This window comes from Lemur catta, chromosome 5, assembly GCF_020740605.2.
Source record: "Lemur catta isolate mLemCat1 chromosome 5, mLemCat1.pri, whole genome shotgun sequence".
NCBI classification, from domain to species: domain Eukaryota; kingdom Metazoa; phylum Chordata; class Mammalia; order Primates; family Lemuridae; genus Lemur; species Lemur catta.
The window spans coordinates 80,113,534-80,137,417 of NC_059132.1; the positions used below are offsets into that span (position 1 = coordinate 80,113,534).

Here is a 23,884-nt window from a genome sequence, read left to right on the forward strand (position 1 = left end):
AACAAATTTTTATAAAAAGAGTCACTGAGACGGGAGAGGTCATTTCACACTGTAGAGAAACATTCGCCTGGGTGTGGTAACAGAAGGGGATGGGACGGGCCTTTGGTGGCCAGAATGCCAGCGAGGGAGTGCCAGAGGCACATTGCGTCTAATTAAAAATAATCTCTGGTGCAATTCTCATGCCTCTTTGCCCTTCTACTTCTTTGAGGTCAAATTGGCAAATATTGTTTTCTTTGGAAAATGGTCCCATGTAAGAGGGACACTCTTTCCTGTTGTTCTTATAGTTGCAGTAGTCTTAGTAATGATAATAGCATTGGTGGTGGTGGTGGTAGTATTAGTAATAGTGGCAGTAATAATTGTAGTAGTAGTAGTAGTAGTAGTAATAATAATAATAATGGTAATAAAATGATAATGACAAAATAGCTAAGGCTTTTATAGTGTTTTCTATTTGCCAGGTACCATTTTAAATGCTTTGTATATATTAAATCATTCAATTTCATAACACCCCTTTGAGACAGGTATAATTATTACTTGCCTGTTGTGAATGAGGAAACTGGTAGTATAGGATGGTGGGTGGGTGTACCTCTTACAAGTTTACCTAGAAAGCGTAGAGTGACCCTGTGAGCCAGCTCCTATAATTCCAAGAATTTTGTTTCCTGGAAGAATGGAGAATTGAACAAATATTCTTCCACTCCTTCAAACACAGGACCTGCTGATTGGTCCATTTTGGAGGTTCTGTCTGACTCTATTTTGTTACTTTGAAGAAAGTGTAGGCAAATGCTATTTAAGCATTGACATATTGTTATTAAAAACATATATAATTTTAATGTAAAAAGTAATAATTACATAAATTTTCAAAACTAGAAGAGAAAACATCATCTAAAATCCTCTCATTCAAGATAATCATTCTTTAATATTCTGGTTTTTTTCCTAGGCTTCCTTATATGTATGTCTTCTACATGTTTAAGATCATGCTTTATATACAATTTAGAATCTTAGTTACATATGTGTGTCTATATGCATTGCCTCATAGTATTAAAAACTCTTCATAAGAAGAGTTTAGTCTTTATAACTTTTAATGCCTATTAATATTCAGTTATTTGAACTTTCCACAATTCATTTAATTGCAAAGGGTAAATTTTGCATACTTTTTATTATCAATAATGCTGTAATGAATATGATTTGAAATTTATATATCTTAAAGAGAACACTGATTATGACCTTATCGTCTTGATAACAAGGTCTGTTGTACAAACTAAATCCATAGACTGACGCCCTAGAGTAGTGAAGAAGCCAGTAATCGTCTTCTTTGACTACCAGCCATCATCAGCTAGTCAAGTAACAGCTTGTTCTAACTTCTGGAAAGGGAACTTAATGTTCAGAAAACTGCTGTTCTAGAAGAAAGAGGACTTGCAGTTCAGACCTATTTCACGAGCACATTGGACTCTACATCTAATTATTTTAAAAGATGACATAAGTTACTCTTTCTCTGGCTAGATGTCAAATGCTTGCAAGTTAGTACTTTAATAGGATGAAGGAAGGAGTGGTGTTTCAGACCGAATGACAAACTAGTGCTATATATAGGTATTCCTTCATGTTGCACCTGGTGACATTTGCTCTGTTCAAGTTGTTTGTTTCCTTTGGGGATGTTGCCTTAGGAATTGTTCTGAGATTGTTTTCATACGAAAGAGTCTATTGTTACTATGTTAAAGTTTGACATTAGTGATTCATATACATTTCTCTTTCCAGAAAATGTTGAGATTCTGTATGGATTAGGTATTAGTAACAGTCCAGTTACATAAAACAACTAGTTCGCAGATGATTCTTCACACTTAACATGTTTTTATCATGTATACCTGGAAATCAGTTATCAGTGTATATAATTAAACTGAGCATTCTCTTGAAAGTGCCTACTCAATTTGACAGGTAATTCACCTTGAAAGTATCAAAGTATCTTGAACAACATTTTTGTTTTTAACTAATGCTCATGAAATTGTTTTGACATCTGATTTCATCAGGTGAGAAGGGTTTTATATATATATTGTAGACAATCTGTCATTTGGCTTCCAGATTTCATGAGCTTTATTGAAGTCCTCAGTTGACATTTAAGTCAGCATTTTAGGTTTTTCTAGTTTTGTTTTTCATTTTTGTTATCTTCCTGGATAAATGAGGGTTGTTTTGGTATATATGCCTTTACTTTGTTCAAACATGAATGTTATTCTTTAGTAAGATTCGTAACAGTTATAGAGCCTATGAATTCCTATGCGACTGTCAGTGACAGCTTGCTCACTCTTCCCCACCTCGAGCAATTTCAGTGATATAAATGGTGTTTTGTGAGTTTTCTTGTAAATCTGTTAGAAACACGTCAAGTTTTAAAACACGATATTTGTACAAGTGTCCTTAATGTCATGTATTTTATGTTGTTACGTATAATGTTGCCCTAAGATAGAGCTAAACTCTTATTTGGAGTACAACTTGTATTCTTGAAGCAATGTACAATTTATACTTACGTTTTTCTTAAAGTCTTATTTAAAATGAATTCAGTTTCTTTGCATTAACAGAAAGATTGTAAGCAAAGGTAATTTAAGAATATAGTGTGTGGACTCAGAGGGAATATTTGCCATAGATGAATATAGAAACAGTGCAAACTACCTGTGTTTTTCCAAACCTATGAGTGCAGTGGTGTTGCCACTATGTTATGCAGGTTGTGTGCTGTACAGCTTTATGAAGTACTGCTTACATCCATAGTCACTTTAGATTGATTTATTAGAATAATTGACAGGTATAGGGTAGTAAGGTGAGGAAGCAGTTTTTCCTGCCTAATATTTTCAAAGGCACCATTTGTACTAGCAGTGGGGCTGGAAGCAATAAATGAAAATTGTCTTATAAAGTTGCAGATTTAGAAATAGTTTTCTAATGTACCTTTGGTTTTTACTACATAATGAATAGGAAAACATTAATATTTATTGTCCTAATGTACCCTAAGTCAGTGTATTTAAAACATTACAATAGAAATTGTTATGTAATTTAACATTTCCTCTAAAATTGACCCATGCTATGAATGCTGAAGCCTATTTTGTAATAAGGTCACAGTGTAATAACTTGAATTATTATGTTACTTTTGACTGCTGGCTTCTTTGAAAGGCTGAGAATTCTAATTTAGATATTAAGATAGGCTCAGATTGTGTTTCTAAACTTGTATCTTGCTGTTTGTACTATTTGTTAGAGAAGGAGATAGTTTACCTAGGTTTTATGTTAAGTCTTAGAGTCTTTTTCTATTAGTTTATCAGTCATTTAAAAATCTGTTTGGAAGAAGAGAAAAACAGTATGCTAGATATTTAAGACATGAACCATTATTGTTAGACAGAATGACTCTTCTTTGAATTTACGTTGGTCACAATCCTGGAAAAATCATTCCTATTGAAATGCTGAACTTGATTTTTTTTTTTTTTTTGAGGTGAGATCTCACTGTTTGGCCTGGGCTGGTCTCAAATTCTTGGGCTCTAGTGATCTCCTGCCTCAGCCTTCCAAGTAGCTGGAATTAGAGGCACGCGCCACTGCACCTGGCTCTGAATTTCTTAATAGAATCAATTTTATCATGGAAGTCTCAAAGAAAGGGCCTTTTAATAGAAATAAGGATGTATGTCATATTTAATCATAAACAAATAACATCTTCATTGCTCTGATAGTTTAAAAGTTTCTGTATCTTTTTTTCAGAGCAATTGGTAAGCAGTTTCTTCACTTCGTATTTATGTGGTGGCTAGGGTAGGGACTATAAGGTTGAAGGAGAAGGTAATCCCAGTCTAGCTGTAAACCTGAGAATTTGGAAGATGCCAAGAGAAGGATTGTAATTAAGGTTGGAAATCAGAGTGATTAGGGCAAAGACCTCTACAGAGGGCAAAGTCTTCTGATTCATGGACTTTAGGGTCTAATTTGACAGGTTATGTTGGGCAGCAGACTTCTAGCAGACAAAGTAATCTGTATACTACAGTGTGTTAAGAAATTATGTCCATAACTGGCAATGCACCGTCAGTAGGAACTGCTGTACAGTGACGTGCCATCACAATTGAGGTTTGGTTCGTAGGCCCTTTCCGTGTTGATGGGTTATTCTGTCTCATTCTAAAACAGGTTTGAGTCATATTTCCATGTTATTTCATACATTAATTGAAACTTGCATTGAGTCCTACTCGATGGTCTCTACATTAAGTCTCAAAGTACACAAAGGATGCAAGATGGTCCACCCTTGCTGTTGTGTAACTTAATTTCTGCTTGGGGAGGTGAGGCAGTTGTATATGAAACATGAAAAAATTGCCTAGATGTCATTAAACAGGTAGTATATGTAAATTGATGTAGCAAGGACCATATGAATGCAAAATTATTTCAAAGATGGGGGTATTTTAATGTATGTGGGAGGTAATCCAGGGTGGCCTTTAAGTTGGGTTTATAATTTAGATTGTTGGGAAGTGGTCAGAAAGAAAATCTGTACATTATGGAGAATGTGAGTGATGGACACAGATAGGATGGAGGGAGGGCAGTCCAAACATAACCAATAGCGTGAGTTGAAGGCAAAAGAACAGGATCAATTTATCTAGAATACACTTGCAGTTTGGGGAGTGAAATAGTTGCAAAAGCATTGGTAATGGTAGCATTAATGAGAGGTCTAGTTTACAAAGCTGCATAACTTGATTGGAAAGCTAGGACCATTGGTAAATTAGATCTCAAGTAACACTGGCAGGAGGTTGGAAGAAATGTGCACATCATTTATTTGCACCACGTTGACTGTGTCCATTTACAAGTACTGTTTCTTTTTCATTGATACCAAATATGTCCATGATTTAAAAATTAAAATTGTGCTATGGTACTCTTAATAATCACATTTTAAATTAGAGCTGGCAGCTATAATGAGAATAAGTGGAGAAACAAGACATTTAACTAATCAGTTCTGAGAGCCTGAAATACTATTCTCATTATGATTCATATGACAAACAATGAGCTACTTGAGTTTAAAAATCGCAGGCCTACTTTCTGCTTGCCAGTGCTACATGATAAGTTAATTGATCACCCTGAGAACTTGATAGCCTTTTTAGTAATGAAAGAGGGTAAAACAATGGATGAGTCATTCTATATTTATGTGGTAGGGACTGAAAACAAATTTAAGTGTTCGTTATTTCATATAAAGAGCCGTATAGGATTAGAAAGTCATATTCTTGAAAGAGTACACATTTGTTGTAAGTCGTGTGATGCTTTATTGGAGGTGTCTGAAGTAGTATGGCATTTCAAAAGTAGTTCACTGGGCCAGGTGTGGTGGCTCATGCATTTTGGGAGGCCAAGGCAGGAGGATCACTTGAAGCTAGGAGTTTGAGACCAGACCGGGCAATAGTGAGACCCTGTCTCTACAAAAAAAAAAATAATAATGAGAAATTAGCTGCATGTGGTGGTGCACACCTGTGGTCCCAGCTACTCAGGAGGCTGAGGGTGGAGGATTATTTGGGCCCAGGCGTTGGAGGCCACATCAAGTTATGATGATGCCACTGTACTGTAGCCTGGGCGACAGAGTGAGACCTTGTCTCAAAAACAAAACACACCACTTACTAGTGAGTTACCTTACAGAAGGGTAACTTTCTTGGACATTGAACATACCCAAAAGGCATAAAAAGAAGTGAGGAGTGGAGTTTAGTGGAAATTGTGCATTAAAATAAAATTTACTTTCAGGTATTGGTAAAACTACAACAGTAGAAGTGCATATTGAGCATGGAAGGAAAAGAATGGTGATTGAAGAAGGAATACCAAAAAAAAAAAAAAAAGAGAGAGAGAGAAAACCTAGAAACCATCTTAAAACTGTCCTCATTGAGTTTTGAAAATAATACATTGGTCTTATGTACCTTCCTTCCCATCGTGGGAAGGTATCTCTTATGTATAATAGGATTAAATGAGATGCTATTAAGACATAAGCTTTTTAGAAGTTTTCCTTATAGACAGCATTATTAGAAGTCTTTTTTTTTTTCCTTTAAAAGGAATAATACCATAGGACTTTGTTTAATTCATATTTGGAATGGCCTCAAGTTAGTGGACGATGGCAGAGTCAGTTAGGGTTGGTAAGTTGTGTAAGAACTGCTTCTCTTAGGCATTGTATCACACCGCCCATTATTATCGTAGTATTTTTGCCCAAGCAGGTGATTGGGGCCTGTAGTTGGTCAGTTAGTAGAAATAGTTGGTTAGGCAGGGAGTCATAGAAACTTATTTTTATTTTTACTTAAAAATCTTCAATTTCATCTATATATTAATATAAACATAAATGTGTAGCAGCGTAGAATTGGATTAAAACATACGCATATGTGCATAAATATGTATTTGTGTGTGCTTGTGTGTCGATCCATCCTCTAGGACTTGGCTGTGTTCCCCTCAGTCTTCTGCAGTTATTTACCCCACAGCTAAACCAGCGGCAGGTTTTAAAACTTGACATACCTGTATTGAGTCTTCGGAAGCATTCTATCTCATGGATTGAGTAATTAAGATAACAGATAGTAATTAAGAGTGAGTGGTAAATGTATTGTTCTTTTATAAATATTAACGTATAAAAACCTATTCACTATAAGATATAGTGTCCTTACAACTTCATGTCATAGGAGAATTGTTTACCAAGAGGATCATCAAAAGTGATGAGCAAAATGATCAGAAGAGATTTCTAACAGGTTATTTGTTATGTCTTTTCAAGAGATTCCTTAACTTCATGCTTAATTAGTACTAGTGAACCCTTTTATCGTGACTTCTGTCCTTAAACTGCTCACCTGCAATTCTTTATATGCTTATACTTATTTTTAAAAATTTTTTTGTAGAGACAGGGTCTCGCTGCGTTGCCCAGGATGGTCTCCAACTACTGGGTTCAAGTGATCCTCTCGTCTTGGTCTCCCAAAGTTCTGGGCTTACAAGCATGAGTCACCATGCCCAGCCTATACTTCTGTCTTATTCATTCATCCTACAAATCTTACTCAGTGCCCCATATGTGCCTGCTTAGAATATGGTGCTGAACCAAAGATCCTGCTCGTGTGTCATCAAAACCAAAAGATAAAACAATGTTTTGAGAGGGAAGAGGGGTTACTTTTGTCCAATGCTGTAGGGAGATTCAATAATGTGAAAATAGTGACATAACCTTTGGATTGAACAACATGGAAGTCGTAGGTGACCTAACAGAGCCAGTGTCAGTGGAGTAGTGGAGCTGGTTGAGGAGACAATGGGAAGGTAAGAACTAGTGAAGGAGAAGATTTTATCATTTCAGGAAATTTCATCCGGAAGAGGAGCAGGAAGATGGGGTGGTGGCTGGGAGTTGTGAAATCAAGAGGGATTTGTTTCTTTAAAATCGGGAGATGCGAGTGCATGTTTGTATGTTGATGGAGATGATCAGGCAGAGAGAGCTGTATAGATGATAGAGGAAGGAGGAGGGAGGAGGGCCTTTGCAGAGAAGCCCACAAATGGGGTGGGAGGCCGGGGTGGGGGTGGTGAGGATGGTGTTTGCTTTTGAAAGTGTGAAAGTGCTTCATCATGTTTTACAGGCTCAGGGTAAGAGGTGTGGTTCATTCAGTTGGTAGGTTTGGGAGTTCAATGGTGGATGTTTAGAAGTTTTGAAAAAAGAGAGGTTGTGAAATAGGGAGTATTGAGTGCTCAATTGGTATTTGTGGTCATAGATTTATTTATTTTTACACATACATACACACAAAGACACTAGCAACTTTCAGCTGTTTAGGGACAGGCATGGAGAAGGTGGTGATTGGGTTTTGCTGGGGTTTGTGCTTTGCCAGTACATACAGTAAAGGGAGAGAAGGGTGTAGGAGTTAAGGGTGTATCTAGAACACCTGTATCTTTTTGTGGATTTTTTTTTTCTCCAGGTCCCTCAAACTCTAGGTTCCATGTCTGGAATTCAACAAACACCTACAAGTCCACTTGACCTCCTATTTTTCCTGTCTCCAATGGCTTTAATAAACTACTTGTCACCTGCTCTAGAAATTTCTGTGAGTCTCTGTTCTGTCCTCTTTCCTCTGCCAATTTTTTTAAAGCAAATAACACTCCAGAGTTGGAAATGACAGTATCTATCAAATCAGATGCCTCCCTCACCACTGCTGTTGCCTTGTTCACACGTCACCTGTTCTCTTAAAGTGCTGCCCCCCGCCACCAAATGCCTTTGGTTCTCCTTCCATAGTGCCACCATAATCATCGTTAAAAAGCACAGAAGTTTTTTTGTTGATCCCTTGCGTGATGAACCCAAATGACTTCCCACTGGCAAACGTAAAGTCCACATTCCTTAGTGAGACATACGGGGCAGCTCATAATATGTCTCAGCCTACATCACTCCTGACTCCTGATACCCACTCCGGTTACTGATCACTCTGGTCCAAGCACACTTTTGCCCAGGCTGCTCTCTCTTCCTGGGATGTACACTTATTGTTGCCACCTGTACTCCACCTCCACCCACCCACCTGTCAGGAATAATCATTCCATATCCATACTAAGGGATTTTTCAAGGGCGTGGGCCGTATTATTCAGCTTCGCTTCCCCAGTGCTTAGGACATAGCAGGCATTTAATAAATATTTGTTGGATCCTGTTGGGTCAGGGTTGTACTTTTAATTTGCCCTTTAAAGAAAGTTCTAACAATGTTATGATGACATATTCCCTTTTAGAAAAAACTTTGCAATAACCTAAATTTATTTAATGTCAGGTTGATACAGAGGAGAAGAATCATCAGGGGAAAGAATGAGGTTGCAAGGTGATGGAAGGAGTTTGGGGGAGGCTCATGAGAAGTCGATACTGTTTGACCTGCGCAGGGGTGCAGAAGATGGAAAAAGGCAGACAGTGTCTTGCTGGGTATTGGCTTGCTTACTGTGTTAATGCCAATTAGTTTTAGTTGCATAAAATAATTGTATAAACACAGCAGGGGCTAATTTTTTTTTTCATGTAAAAGACCTGGGGGGGGGGGCGGGATGGATGCTCCAGGATGGTGCGGTGGTGGCTGCACAGTGTGAAAAGGTTACAGGCGTCTTTCTTTCTTCTCTGCTTGTGCTAGCACATGGCTTGCATTTCCAGGTCAGTTCTTAGCACAGATGGCTGCCTGGCTCCAGCTATCCTGTGTGCACTGGAAGCTAGAAGCAGGAGGTAAGGCAGAAGAGCAAAAGAGTTACCTTTCCCTCCAAGTCAGATTCCTTGAAGCAACTTTTCTATTTATATCCTATTGTCCAGAATGTGGTCATATGGCCACTTCAGGCTACCCAGGACTTTGGGACATATAGTCCTTTATTCTGCAATGTGATGTGCCCTGCTAAAAATAATAATATAAAAATATCCTTCTAAGGAGAAAGAGGAGAATGGATATTGAAACAGGCCACCAGCGGTCTCTGTTACACCTGCTCTTTTGTTTCCCCCCCACCTTCTAGTAGTGTGTTAAGTATCTTTCTTTGCTAGATCATCATTCTCTTCATGTGCTTGGTCACACTCTGCATCAGCTTAGCCACACTCCTTCAGCTCTTACATCATCTGTAATTACTGTGTGTTCTACCTAAAGTTGATTCAAGTCCTGGTAATCCCATGACGCATATAAGGCAAAGATTTACATTAAAGGTTTTAAGAAAGTGCTTGGAGAGAGTTCCCAGTAAAGCAGAGAAAATTATAAAATGAATGTGAACTTGGTTTGACTAGAGTTGATGATCTTGAAGGGAAAGTTTAGTTTGTGCTTGATGTAAACATATCCTATTTTAAATTTGAAATAAGGTACTTGGTCTCTAAATCAAAGGAGTAAAGTAAAATATGTAAATAGTGACAATGAGATATATTAAAAATGTTCTCCCATTGGATATTAGTTGTACTTTCTGCTTCAGTATGAAATGTCTTTATCCTGGGAAGCTATTAAATAACATGATTTTTTTTGCATTATTTAGACCACTTATTCCCTTTTTAAATCACATTCTGTGATACCTGATGCACAGAGCAAAACCGTTCTCCAGAGAGGGAGTTCAATTGCTGGATCAAGTTGGGAATTTGGTTGCTATAACTACAACATCACAGATGTGCTGTACATGTAAATGCAGGCTTTTGTGGTCTTTGGAATACTGGCCTGGGTAGTGTCTTAACACAGTAACAGTAAGTAGCCTTAAGGAGAAGGACTCTGATGTTTTTGTGTGTACAGTTGATACAGTATCACAGGTCATCTGATGCTTGAAATCTTTAGTCAGGGGATTGTCATTTGTGATCCTTGGTATAAATGAGTGTGTGATAGTTCACCCTGGAAGTCCTTATTTGCAGTGATGTTTGGCTTTCTCTTGCAGAAATAAATATTATTATATTTCATAAAGGTTTTAAAGTCTGACTTATGTGTCAATGAAATACAATATTGTTTTTCTCTATAAAATGTTTGGATTCTTTATTCACTGCTAAGTGCAGAGGAACGCATAGCCCTTTTTTGTGCCACAGTTATTTTTGGAGGAGGGATAGAGGGTTGTGTAAATTACTGTTCTACTTGTATGAATTCAAGGTATATCTTAAAATATATAGCAACTAAATTTGTTTTTGTTTAAGGAAGCATATCTTCTGTAGTAGGGACACTAACAGAAAGTAACAAGAGTAAGAATATTGTTAAAAGAGGAATTGATATATGAAGCAAATTATACTCAGGGAAATTGGATTGTCTTTATTAAAATAAAAAATTTTTGTTTAATCATAGTTCAGAGACCTCTTTTATTTTATTATGAATTGAATTATATATATTAAAACAGCAAAATCATATATTCAAATGTTAAAGAAAGTGAGTTTATTCTATATTATGTACCCAACTTAATTTTGTCCATGTACTACAAATTGAGAGTATTAGTTGAAATAAGTAAAGTAATAGCTTAGATAAGTATATTATTGCTTTTTTAATATTGAGAATTTAAATACATGTGGGTTTTAAAACTATCTGCTTAATATTTATTACTGATGAAAATATTGAACTGTGAGCTCGAAATATTAAAAGTACTTTTATTCTTAGCTGTTTCTTACTTTTACCACACATTTATGGCTTTACATAGGACTTACATAGTTTTGCAATTAAATATAAAATAGAATTTCCAGTATTGAATGTTTATATAATTATAGAGCTACATAAACATTAAATAACTACTTTTTCAGTTATGCTTTTACCTAATTTTTTAAAGTCAGATATTTCAGGATAATTTTTACCTGACAAATTATTTTACCTGAAATTTGTTGATGGTTTACCTTTATCATGTTTTATAGCTATAAACTGCTTAGGGTGTTAGTGTGTAATTTCGTTAAGATAACTTTGGTATTTCTTAAACATTTTCAGATAATTTTAAAAATTAGGGCAATGGTCAAACTTGGTCAAACACTTTACTGTGTTTTATTATTTTATGGTTCATTAAGGTAAATTTGGAAAACAATCATTTAAGTATTTGAATGATTCAGTTTTATACGTAGAAAAACTTCAAATTAGGAGTATTCCATTTCATTAGTGTAAATCATATATATATACACCAGGATTTCAGTCATATACATATATGAGTGTTCCCTTCATTTCTTGCCATAATTTACATAGTCTAAAATAATAATCATTATTCAGAATCTTAAGATCATTTCAGTTTACCACTTTATCACCTAATCTTGAATTTTAACTTACTGTATAATTTTGGAAACACAGACTAAGAGTTGTCTGTGAAATAAGGTATTCTAGGCTTCATAACCATTAACCCATTTAAGTGATCTTTTAAACACCTTTACATATCGTTAATTTTGTGTATGGAAGCATCAGTGTGGCTAAAAAAGATTTTTTTCATTGATTATCTAGGTCAGAATTTAAAGTAATTACAGTCTTTCAAATATAGTAGAGGAGAGCTGCCTGATTACTATTCAAGCACAAGAAGTATGAATTTTGACTTTGCTAAGAATGTGCTTGTGGGACAGTATGTAGAAAAGACATTAGAGTCTTTGTTTGGCAATAAAGATGGTCAGAAGATGACATGTCTATGGCAAGACTATGAAAAGCAATTGCCAAGGTAGAGATTTTCAAATCAGGCTAGTTACTAGATTCACCTGGCTTAGGATAGGTAAAATACTGAGTCCCAGACCCTAGAGGTTTTGTTTTTTTGTTTTTGGTTCACTGCTTCTTTGTTGAACCTTAGACTTTTGTTTTAAAAGCTTACGAGCAGGTGGTTAATCAGATTCAAAATGAGAGGCTGGACTAAGGACTTTGTAACAGATGTGTAACCAGTGAAGGTAGGTCAGAATGAGAGGATCCCTGGAAGATTTGGTAAAGTTGAGACCAGAGACAGGAACCTTATCTCAGGGGTTTCAGTGTGCCATGCCTAAGGGCCTGACTAGATTTCCTTGGAAGTAGAAGTTAGTGGGTTATGTGTGATGGGAGTAATTTAGAAGGGTTAATTGATGAAATTAATGACTGGAGGTTACAGATAAGGCAGAAGGAATAAAATATGGTTCCAATGCATTGAACTTGGATGTGTGTACAGTGATGTCTTTGATGGGTGTAACCACATCTGGAGGGGGATGGAGATGGGTGGTTATCAGGGTTGAAATGAAGATATTTGATTTTAGTCATGTTAAGTTAACTTGACTAAATTAAGTCAAGTTGCCAAACAGGTGGGAGCTACAGGAGATATAAAGAGATAACCTGGGCATTGGATCACCTGAAAAAGTTGGAGATACAGGGTAGAGTAGATGAAGGCCTGGGTAAATAGGGAGAATGCAGAAGGAAAGAGGGATGCTTACAGCTATGTCAGAAGGTAACGGGGACAGACTTTGGCACCTTTAAAATTTTACTTTATTGCCCATCCCAGTGCAGGATTATCTTGTGCCATGCTTTAGCAAGCCATGCAGTATGTTGTTAATCCTTATATAAAGTGGGTGCCAGATTTCATAAATCTCACTGAATTTTGTAAACAAGGTACTATAAGGAGCTGTTTTCCATAGTGGCTGTAACATTTTGCATTCACATAGCAGTTTATAAGATTTCTGTTTGCTTCACATCTTCTCCAGCATTTGGTGTTGCCTGTCGTTTTCATCTTGGCCATTATAGTAGAAATATGTTGGTATTCTCACTGTGGTTGTGTCTTGTATGTCTCTGAAGACTAATGTTGATAATTTTTTCATGTGCTTAGTAGCCATTCATATATCTTTTTTGGCGAAGTGTCAGTTCAGATCTTTTGCCCGTTAGAAAAAATTGGAGTGTCTGCCATATTTTTGAGTTGTAAGCATTCTTTATCTATTCTATTAACAGATTCAATTCCTTTGTTGGATATATTTTGCAAAAATTTTCTCCTGATCTCTGGCTTGCCTCAACTATGTCTCTCTAAAAGCTAAGGCTTTTAATCTTGATGAAGTTCATTTTGTCAACATTTTCTTCTATACTTTGTACTTTTAGTGTTTTTTTTTAAGAAACCTTAACCTGATATCATAAAGGTTTTCTCATGTCTTTCTTATAGAAATTTAATAGTTTTAGCTCTTCCATTTAGGTCTGAGATTCATTTTGATTTATTTTTTGTGTGTGATATGAAATACAGGTTGAGGTTTATATTTTTTCCATGCAGGTATTCTGTTGTTCTAGGACATTTCATTGAAAAGAATGTTTTTTATCCATCAAATTGCCTTGATACATTGTTAAAAATCAGTGGTTTAATTGTGAAAATATTTGTATAAAATATTTAATTATAAAAAATTTGTTCAGGCCTGGTGCAGTGGCTCACACCTGTAATCCTAGCACTCTGGGAAGCCGAGGTGGGAGGATCATTTGAGCTCAGGAGTTCAAGACCAGCCTGAGCAAGAGCGAGAGACCTCTTCTCTATTAAAAATGGAAAGAAATTAGCTGGACAACTAAAAATATATAGAAAAATTAGCCGGGCATGGTGGTGCATGCCTGTAGTCCCAGCTACTCGGGAGGCTGAGGCAGGAGGATTGCTTGAACTCAGGAGTTTGAGGCTGCTGTGAGCTAGGCTGACACCAGGGCACTCCAGCCCGGGGAACAGAGTGAGACTCTGTCTCCAAAAAAAAAAAAAATTGTTCAGATCTACTTCTGGAATCTCTCTTCTGTTCCATTGCTCGGTCAGTTCCTACACCAATCCCACCCTGTCTTTATTTGTGTAGCTGCGTAGTAACTTTTGAAATCATGTAATATAAATTACGAACTTTGGTCTTGAGCAAAATTATTTTTTTCCTGTGTCTTTGCCTTTTCATATAAACTTTAAAATGAGCTTGTCAGTGTCAAAAATGTTTGTTAGGAGCTGAGCACAGTGGCATGCACGTGTAGTCCCAGCTACTTGGGAGGGTGAGGCAGGAGGATCACCTAGGCCCAGAAGTTTGAGACCAGCCTCGGTGATATAGTGAGACTCCATCTCAGGGGAAAAAAAAAAGTTTGTTAGGATTTGGTTTCAATTGCACTGAATCTATATAGACCAATTTAAGATTACCGTCTTAACAATATTGAGCTTTCCTAGCCATGTGCTCTCTCCATTTAAGTCTTCTAGAATTTCCCTTTCTAAGGTTAAATTCCCTATGGTAGTTTTTAGCATATAGATCTTGTATATCTTTTATTAAATTTATTCCTAAGCATTTTATTTTTTGATGATAAGTAATAGGTTTTTACCACTTCAGTCTATAAGGGAAGCTCTGAAACAGAGGCTAAACAATATTTGCCAGTGTTAGTTATTGGTAGAATTAGAAGGAGCAGTTTTTTACCTACAAATGTGGCTCATGTGAAAAGTCCCCATTTAATTCAGATGAATTAAATAAATTGGCATTTTATTACTTGACATCTTGTAAGAGATTATATATGTGTATGAGTTGTTGCTTTTCCTTTCTTGGAAATGTTTTCTTTTGACTTCCAAGAATTATGAATATAGTATTATTCATGTGACCTGAATTTTTGTTTATGGTATATGTCAGATTTTTGTGGAAGCTGAGGGCTAGGTTTTGATGCCATTTATATAAGCCTTTAAATATTACTATCAGATGTTTGCTTGCCATTCTTGAGATCTTGTTTGATTCTTGAGATCAGTTCAGCTTCTTACTGGCTTAGGGCCAATCTGAATCATTCATCATTAATTCATCTGCCATTTTTCTCAGTAAGTTATTCATAAATCTGGTTATTTCTTAATGTAATTGTTTATTTTGCTTCTTTAATGAATTTTATAAAAATTGGGTCACTTGAAGATCAGGTGTCGGAGCTAAGCTTCCTTCATCAGTTCAACTTGAACATTTTGCACAATGAAATGGTGAACATCTAACAAAGGCATTTCAGATGGGCATATGTCTACATGCTGAAGGGAAAAGCTGTTATGGACCATAACTTTCATACAAACTGATCAGCTGCCATCTGCGTACAAAGCGCTGTGATCAGCAGAGACCTTTTGTGCCACTGTGTAGACTGATAGCAGCAGATCAATTTAGCTGAGCTGTTCTCTAGCAGTTTGATCACGAGGGCATAGACACTACCAAAGTGTAGTCATCACACCACTGATCTTTGCTGGTTTAGATTGTGGCAAGAGAGAAAAACTGCTTGCTCTCGTCACCCCAATACAGCTGAGGTAAGAGCCACCTTTTTTTCCTCTTGAAGGGAAAAAACAAGAGCGAAAGCAGTCTCTTAACTTTTCCCATGCTGCTTTGATTTAAATTTATTCTAGTCTTTTCCATGATAATCCCTCAGGCCAGGTATACAATTCAGCATCCTTTTGGTGGAGAGCAACTAGTTTGTAGTACAGCTTGGGTAAATTTTAGTAACAGAATTGCATTGGGAGCAAAACTAAGCATTTGACCTTGAAGACTGCGAGCAGACATTACAGATCTCCCTACTTGCCCTTGACTTATGAGAGAGTCGATAATGACTTAATAGAAATTGATAAAGAGCATCTGTCAGGCAGCCACTAAGGTCATGCAGCTGGTATGCCGAAAGAGTGCCCATACAACATGTGAAACACATAACTGCAGCCAGGAGAGGTGGGTGGGTCATCAAAGCAGGAAATTAGCCTTCAGAAGGAATGTTGGCTCTCGGTACAAGCTACAGCCGCACGGACTCCCTGGGAGAAAACACGCAGGGAGATGGGAGTACTCAGTGCTGCAGAGAACAGAGCTCCTGTAGAAGGTGGCAGCACTATTGCTGTTACTACTGGTGCTTCAAAGACATTGAAGACAGTGCAGGTTAGATTATTTTTTACAAAAAGGAGTCAAAATGTTAATAGCGTAAACATCAAATGTTTAATACTTATGTAGTTAAACAGACTACTGAGGAATGGTTTGTGTGGGGGAGAATGCAGCCATGAGGCCTTCACTTGTCTTTTTTTTCTTGTGCTCTATTTTTAGAAGCAAAGGTTAAATGTGGAGATTCACTGCAAAGAGGAGCAAACCTCTGTTAATTTGTGCAGGGTGATGGTTGTTAGAATATTTCCAAATGAGCTTTGAAAGAAATTAAGCGATACTTAAGTGTATGTTTAGTTTTCCAAATACTTCTGAAATATGAGCCGGTTAAAGCTTTAGAAACAGTTTATAATTTATACACACATATATATATATATATGTATACTTGGTGTGTGTATGATTTTGTTTTTAAATAGCTGTTACCTTTTTCTGGTTAAACTAATGAATGAGTGAAGTTAAAATATTTTAAAAAGACTAAATGTATTTTTACAACAAGTCTTTCGGACCCACTTTTCTTTTATACTTCTATTAAAATTTATTCCTGCACATTCTCTAATTTCTGAGAATGGAATTGATGGCATCAGCAGTTACGTGGTAGATCACGGCGCCCCCCGCCACCCCCCATTTAATTGCTACTCTGCTGTCTAAAGACTATAATGTTACATGAATCTATTTTTCTAAGTCATAAACAAATAAATTGGTTTTGGTTTAGGAGCATCAGTCCAGTCAGTTACTTAGATTTTTTTAGAAGGAAAATGAAATTCAGTAACTGCCTATGATTTTCTGGAAAAATCATAGTGTGAAAAATTGATATCTTGGAGTATTACATTTTTAATCATCTTTTAAATTAGGATTGCCCAGCAGTAGAATCTCAGTTCTATTGCTGTGTATTCCCTTGCTGGGTATAGCCTGACATGAATAAGTTTACATTCCAATCCTGAGAAACTGCATTCCACTGGGAAGTTCTGACGTACAAGCATGTGGAGGCCCTTACAAAGGGCAAGATTAGGGACACTGATAGAAGAGGCTTCTGTGCTCAGCGACAGCCTTTCCTGGAAAACTCATACCAGTGGAAAGTTCTCTTGACTCATCTTGGGTGGAGAAAATGTGGTCACAGAAACTTAGGACAGTTCGGCCTTACAACACCTGCAACAGCCTGTCAAGTGTTTCATTACCTGTGGGTATTTACGAACACTAGGTAAGACTTTATATTGTCAAACATTCGTGTTGGTTGAGTCTTGAACTTGAAGGGAAGTTTAGCAGGCCATTAAAATTTTTCTCTATTTTACATTATGTGGAAGATTAATTAGTAATTTTTTGTCCTCATTATTTTTGATATTACAAAGCCATTTCCATGTGTAAAAACATGTAGTTAATTTCAATTTTAGGAGCAATTTTTAAGTTCTGTACAAAAACTTTAGCAAAAAAATTAACAGGAATGAAAATCTGGATGTTGAACTGTTTTGGGCTGACTAACTGTTCCTTAGTTAGTCACACTGAGGGAGTAATAGCATTTAGGAATAATCCTCATTCTAAATAACTGTCATTAAAAAATAAAAAGAATAAAAGAAATACTCTGTTTTTTAATGCTGCAAGTGGTCTTTTCATTCATCATTTGCTAGTGAGCTTAATTTTTTTTTAATATGGCAGAGAACCAATAGATGACCAAAAGTGAACCTGCATTACTATTAGTTGTCATCTTGTGGTGGTTTGATATAAGATCATAAGGACATTCTGAAATTCATTGAGATTGAAAAGCTGAAAGCCAAGTTGTATAGTGTATTTAGAGAGAACAATTTAAAAGGGTTTAAAATAGACTATAGTGATTAAATTTTCATACTATGTAGAACTAGAAGATTATCAGCATTCTTAAAACATATATACCATGTTTTAAGGGGAGCAAGGGCAAGGAGGGGAACTTCTCCCTCCTGCCACCCTGCTCCTGCTGTTGGGCCTCTGGTCATATATGGCCTCTTGTCAAAGGATGGTTATCTAGTTAGAAGGAGCTAACACAGTTTTAAATATTCAGCCAAGACTCATTAATAACTGTAATCTACATCTTTCTTGTTTTTGAAAATAGCTGTTCATGTATATGTGTTAACATTTGTGTCTTATATACAATATACATACACACACAGACTAAAACTATTAGAAGACTGGGATGACTTTTTAAAGATACATTAATTCAAAGCTAAAAAATAAGCCATATATCTTTAAAAATGAGGGAGTCCAAAAATTTAAAATATTTTTGTTTATCTTGGTATGTGGTATTAATGCCATATCAAAGAAGCAGATGCCCTGTTAGTTGAAGTTCTGGCAGTAGCTGCCTGAAGAGATTTAGTCTTTATAGATTTGACATTCAAATCTTTTGACTATTCTGGGGTAACTCTAAAGCTCTTGAATGGTCATTTGTAATTTTGCTGAATTTGAATTGCCTTCTGAATTACAAATGCTGATTTGTCTTTTTCACTCAACTAGCTAGTGAGTGAGCCTAGCCATTGAGAATCCACCTCTCAATGAAACTCACATTTCCACTTGTCATTGGGTTACAGCTATTTGTGTACTCATCTTCCATAGAATATAAACTACTTAAGAATAGATACTATATTTAATGAGTTTTTTAAATAAGTTCTGTATTGGTTACTGAATTTATATTGGTAATATCAATCCTGTTAAGTGTCTAGTGAACATTTGAAAGAACAAGTAGCCAAACAATATATGTGAGAAATAATATATATTATGTATAATATACAGTTATGTACTGTATAACATATACAGTGGTGGTCTGATACAATTATAATACTGTATTTTTACTGTACCTTTCCTGTGTTTAGATACACAAATACTTACCGCTGTGTTGTAATGTGATTGCCTGCAGTATTCACTACAGTAACATGCTATACAGCAGTGGTCTCCAATGTTTTTGCCACTAGGGACCAGTTTCATAGAAGACAATTTTTCCACAGACTCAGATGGGGTGAGGAGGGATGGCTTCAGGATGATCCAAATACATTACATTTACTGTGCAGTCAAACCTCTCTGCTGATGATAATCTGTATTTGCAGCTGCTCCCCAGCACTAGCATCACTACCTCCGATCATCAGGCATTAGATTCTCATAAGGAGCCTGCAACTTAGATCCTTCCCATGCACAGTTTACAGTAGGGTTCAGGCTACCGTGAAAATCTCATGCCACTGCTGATCTGACAGGAGGTGGAGCTTACGCAGTGATGTGAGAGATGGGGATTGGCTATAAATACAGATGAAGCTTCTCTCGCTTGCCCACCCACCTATTGCCCACTGCTCACCTCCTGCTGTGCAGCCTGGTTCCTAACAGGCCATGGACCAGTACTGGCCTGGGGATTGGGGACCACAGCTGTACAGATTTGTAGTGTAGGAGCAATAGGTTGCACCATGTAGCTTGGGTATGCGGTAGGCTATACCATATAGGTTTGTGTAAGTATGTTCTGTGATGTTCACAGAACAAAATTGCCACACAATGCATTTCTCAGAATGTATCTCCATTGTTAAGTGATACATGGCTGTATATTAATATATATGCAATTTTTCACATTTTGCTAGCGGTTATATGTTATATAAATAATATGTAATATATAATTTCTCACATACAATTTATGTGCAAACTTAAATTTGAAGACAAGTTTCTCACATAACATATGTGAGAAATAATATCTATTTTATATATATATAAAGAGGGAGGAAGAACCTCAAATATATGGCCATGGGTAAAGAAAAAATGAGATTAGTGCTGAGTGAAAGAAAAATGTACATATAGGCTGTGTATCCCTAATCCAGAAATCTGAAATCCAAAATGCTTCAAAATTCAAAGTCTTTTGAACACTGATGTGATGCTCAAAGAAAATCTTCATTGGAGCATTTTGGATTTTGGATTTCCAGATTAGGGATGCTCAACTGGTACAAGGCAAATATTCCAAAATTCGAAACGTTTCTGGTCCCAAACATTTTGGATAAGGGATGCTCAACCTTTATTTCTGTCATATTTATTTACCTTCTCCCCATCTCTTTCTATTTCTTTCACCTGCAACCTCCATCATTTCATTGCTAAATTACCATAGGAATGAGATTAGTTCAAGGTTTATCAATCATGAAACTTTATCTTTCTTCCTAAGGTTTGCTGTTTGTTTAAAGTAGAGTTCCTATATTTTAAAAATTCCAGTCCCAAAGTTTCGCCAAGAAACCCACAGCCACTGAAACACACACACACACATTCTCTTGATAGTTTCTCTAAGTTGTTTTTTTTTGATTGTGGTAAAATATGTATAACATAAAATGTCATCTTAACCATTTTTAAATGTATGATTACATGTAAGGATATGATTCAGTGGCATTAATTATACTCACACTGTGCAACCAACGGCACTACCTATTTCCAAATCTGTTCTATAACCCCAAACAGAAACTCAGAAACCATGAAGCTTTTCCCTCCAGCCCCCAACCCTTGTTAACTTCTAATCTACTGTCTCTATGAATTTCCCTATTGTAGATATTTCATATAAGTGGAATCATATGATATTTGTACTTTTGTGACTCTCTTGTTGCATCATGTTTTCAAGGTTCATCTATGTTGTAGCATGTATCAGTACTTGATTCCTTTTTATGGCTGAATAATATGTATTGAATATATATACCCCACTTTGCTAATCCATTCATCTGTTGATGGACACTTGGGTTGTTGTCACATTTTTGCTATTGTGAATAATGTTGCAGTGAACATTTGTATACACATACCTGTGTGAGCCCCTGTTTTCAGTTCTTTTGGGTATTTACTTACCAAGGGGTCGAATTGCTGGGTCATAGGGTAATTCTATGTTTAGCTTTTTGAGGAAGTGCCAAATTGTTTCCCACAGTGACTCCACCATATTACATGCCTGTTAACAATATACAAGGGTTCCAGGTCCTCCACATCCTCTTTCTTTTCACTTTCTTAGAAAAATAAAATGGCATAAAATTATAACCATCCTGGTATCTCGTTCACTTACTAGTTTCAGGTGTGAAATGGTATGTTATTGTGGTTTCCATTTGCTTTTTCCTAATGACTAAAGTTGTTGGCCCACTTTTTATGTGCTTATTGGCTCTTTGTGTATCTCTTCTGGAGAAATACTTATTTAAGTTCTTTGTCATTTTTAAATTGGATTGTCTTTTCGTTCTTCAGGAATTCTGAATCTTAAGTCCTTACTAGATATATGATTTGCAAATATTTTTCTCCCATTCTTTAAGTTGTCTTTTCAGTTTGATGATAATGTCCTTTGATACATAGACATTTTTGATTTATGAAATCCATTGTATGTATTTTTTTCTTCTGCTCATACTTTTGATGTATACCTAAGAATCCATTGCCAAATCAAAGTAATGAAGATTTTTTCCTATGTTTTTTTCTAAGAGTTTTGGGGTTTGGGCTCTTACATTTAGGTTATTGATTCATTTTGAGTTAATTTTTGTTTGTGGCATGAGGTAGGTGTCCAACCTCATTTTTCTCATGTGGAAATCCAGGCATCCCAGCACCAATGTTTGAAGAGACTGTTCTTCCCCCATTGAACAGACTTGGAACCCTGGGCAAAAATTAATTGACCAGATGTATGTTTGTTTCTGGACTTTCAATTTTATTCTTTTGGCCTAAATGTCTAACCTTATGCCAGTACCACACTGTTTTGATTCCTGTAGCTTTGTAGTAAGTTTTGAAAGTGGGAAGTCTAAGTCCTCTGACTTTGCTCTTTTTCAAGATTGTTTTGGCTAATTAGGGCCCTTTGAAATTCCATATGAACTTGAGGATTGACTTTTCTATTTCTGTAAAAAAGGCTGTTGGAATTTTAATACAGAGTGTTGAATCTATAGATCACTTTATGTAGTCTGTTATAAGACTTAAGAACAAAAAAGAATACTACATTTGATAGCACTGATTGTCTATTTCAACAGCACCAAGGAACAGAATATAATCACATGTGGATCAGAATGTAGTTATATGTTTTTAGAACAATTCTTACCTATTTCTGATTTTTCTCAAAACCTTCAGGGATTATAGGTGTACATTTAAGTTACTCAAGTTTTTCTTTAATAGTATCATTTCTAAGTTTTCTTAATCATTGTTTTAGAAACTTAAATGATACTGACTTTCAGCTGCTATTAATAGGAATTAATGAAATGTTATTTTAATTTGTGTCTCTGGCCTCTCAGAAAGCCCTTTGGCTAATTCCCTTAATTTTTTTATGGGAAACTTTTCAGTTCTGTTTTTCCCCTTGGAAACTCTTCTAGGGCAATACCCCACCATAGACTTGCATGGTTGTATGTATAGTAATTCTTTTTTCTTTCTTTCATTTTTTTTTTTTTTTTTTTCTGAGACAGAGTGAGACTCTGTTGTCCAGGCTAGAGTGCCATGGCATCAGCCTAGCTCACAGCAACCTCAGACTCCTGTGCTCAAGCAATCCTTCTGCCTCAGCCTCCCTAGTCGGTGGAACTACAGGCATGCACCACCATGCCCGGCTAATTTTTTTTCTACATATTTTTTAGTTGTCCAGCTAATTTCTTTCTATTTTAGTAGAAACAGGGTCTCGCTCTTGCTCAGCCTGGTCTTGAACTCCTGAGCTCAAACCATCCTCCCGTCTTGGCTTCCCAGAGTACTTAGGATTACAGGAATGAGCCACCACACCTGGCCAATAATTCTTGTTTTTAATTCCTTCCCTGTGTGTCTATCATTTCAAGGTTTGCCTTTATTTATCATTTTACTTATTGTGTAAGTAGCTTGCTAAACTAATGCCTTCAAAGTCTTCTAGTTTTCATTTCTGACTTATAACAGAAAGATAAGAACCTATTTAATATAATAGTAAATGCTGTGTGCTTTTGATCACTTTTTAAACATAGAATATTGCATTGTGCACATGGGATCCTCTACTGCTTTCCTGGACTCACATAGTACTTTATAGAATGTTTTGTACTTCATTCTTCCTGGTTTGCTTTTGTGTTTTACTATCTAAAAGTGTGTCATTTGCAAACCTGAAGATTTTGCTCCATTTCTTTCTACTAAGTAATCTAAAATGTTTGAAAGAATTGTTCTTAATGTCATCTGCAAGGAACTTCACCTCCTATATATCTTCATCTGGTTGCCTTTTTTTTTTTTTTTAAATCTCCGTGCTTATTTTCTGGAACTGAATTTTTCAAACAGTTTATTAGTCTATAACTTGGTCAAGGATTTTTGAAATCTTAATAAATAAATCATTATACTCACTTTTGTTTATATATTTATTATTTCAGAGAATCAGATAGTAGAAGCAAAAGTACTTTGTGGACTCAAGGAATTTCTAGCTGATAAGTTTCGTTGCTTTGTCTGTTTCTTTCTACCTTAAAGTTTTTGGTTTGTAAGCTAAGGGTAAGTCATCTCTGCGAGAGCCCAGAGGCCTTGTTGATCAAGCCTGGTGTGTGCCTTCCTGACCTACGCTTCTGCTCCTTTGAGCTGCTCTTTCCTTCTGGGTTCCTGGCTGTGTTTGGAAAAATAGATTTTTGGATAAATGAAATAATGTCTTCTGCCTTGCTAATGTGTGTTCTGTGTGCACTTGCTTTTTTTCCATTCAGTGTACTCAAGAAATGAATCTGATGGAGGGTCTACAGTTTCTTCTGTTCACGTCTTTGTGATAGTCTGTAGAACTGGAGTCTTTTTGTGGCTGCAAAG

The 23,884-nt window shown here is 36.2% G+C and overlaps 1 protein-coding gene across 9 annotated transcripts in view; it reads left to right on the plus strand.

Annotated features, from left to right (window-relative positions):
• RAPGEF2 (Rap guanine nucleotide exchange factor 2) overlaps nucleotides 1-23,884 on the plus strand; it is a 239,177-nt gene that overhangs the window by 104,398 nt on the left and 110,895 nt on the right. For 2 of the 9 annotated variants that reach the window (XM_045552197.1, XM_045552198.1), the window contains exon 1: nucleotides 17,209-17,381. The exons of the other annotated variants lie outside the window; for them this stretch is intronic. The gene's annotated coding sequence lies outside the window, so the exon portion shown is untranslated. Of the gene's footprint in view, nucleotides 1-17,208; nucleotides 17,382-23,884 lie in introns of those variants that run through there. 9 annotated transcript variants of the gene reach the window in all.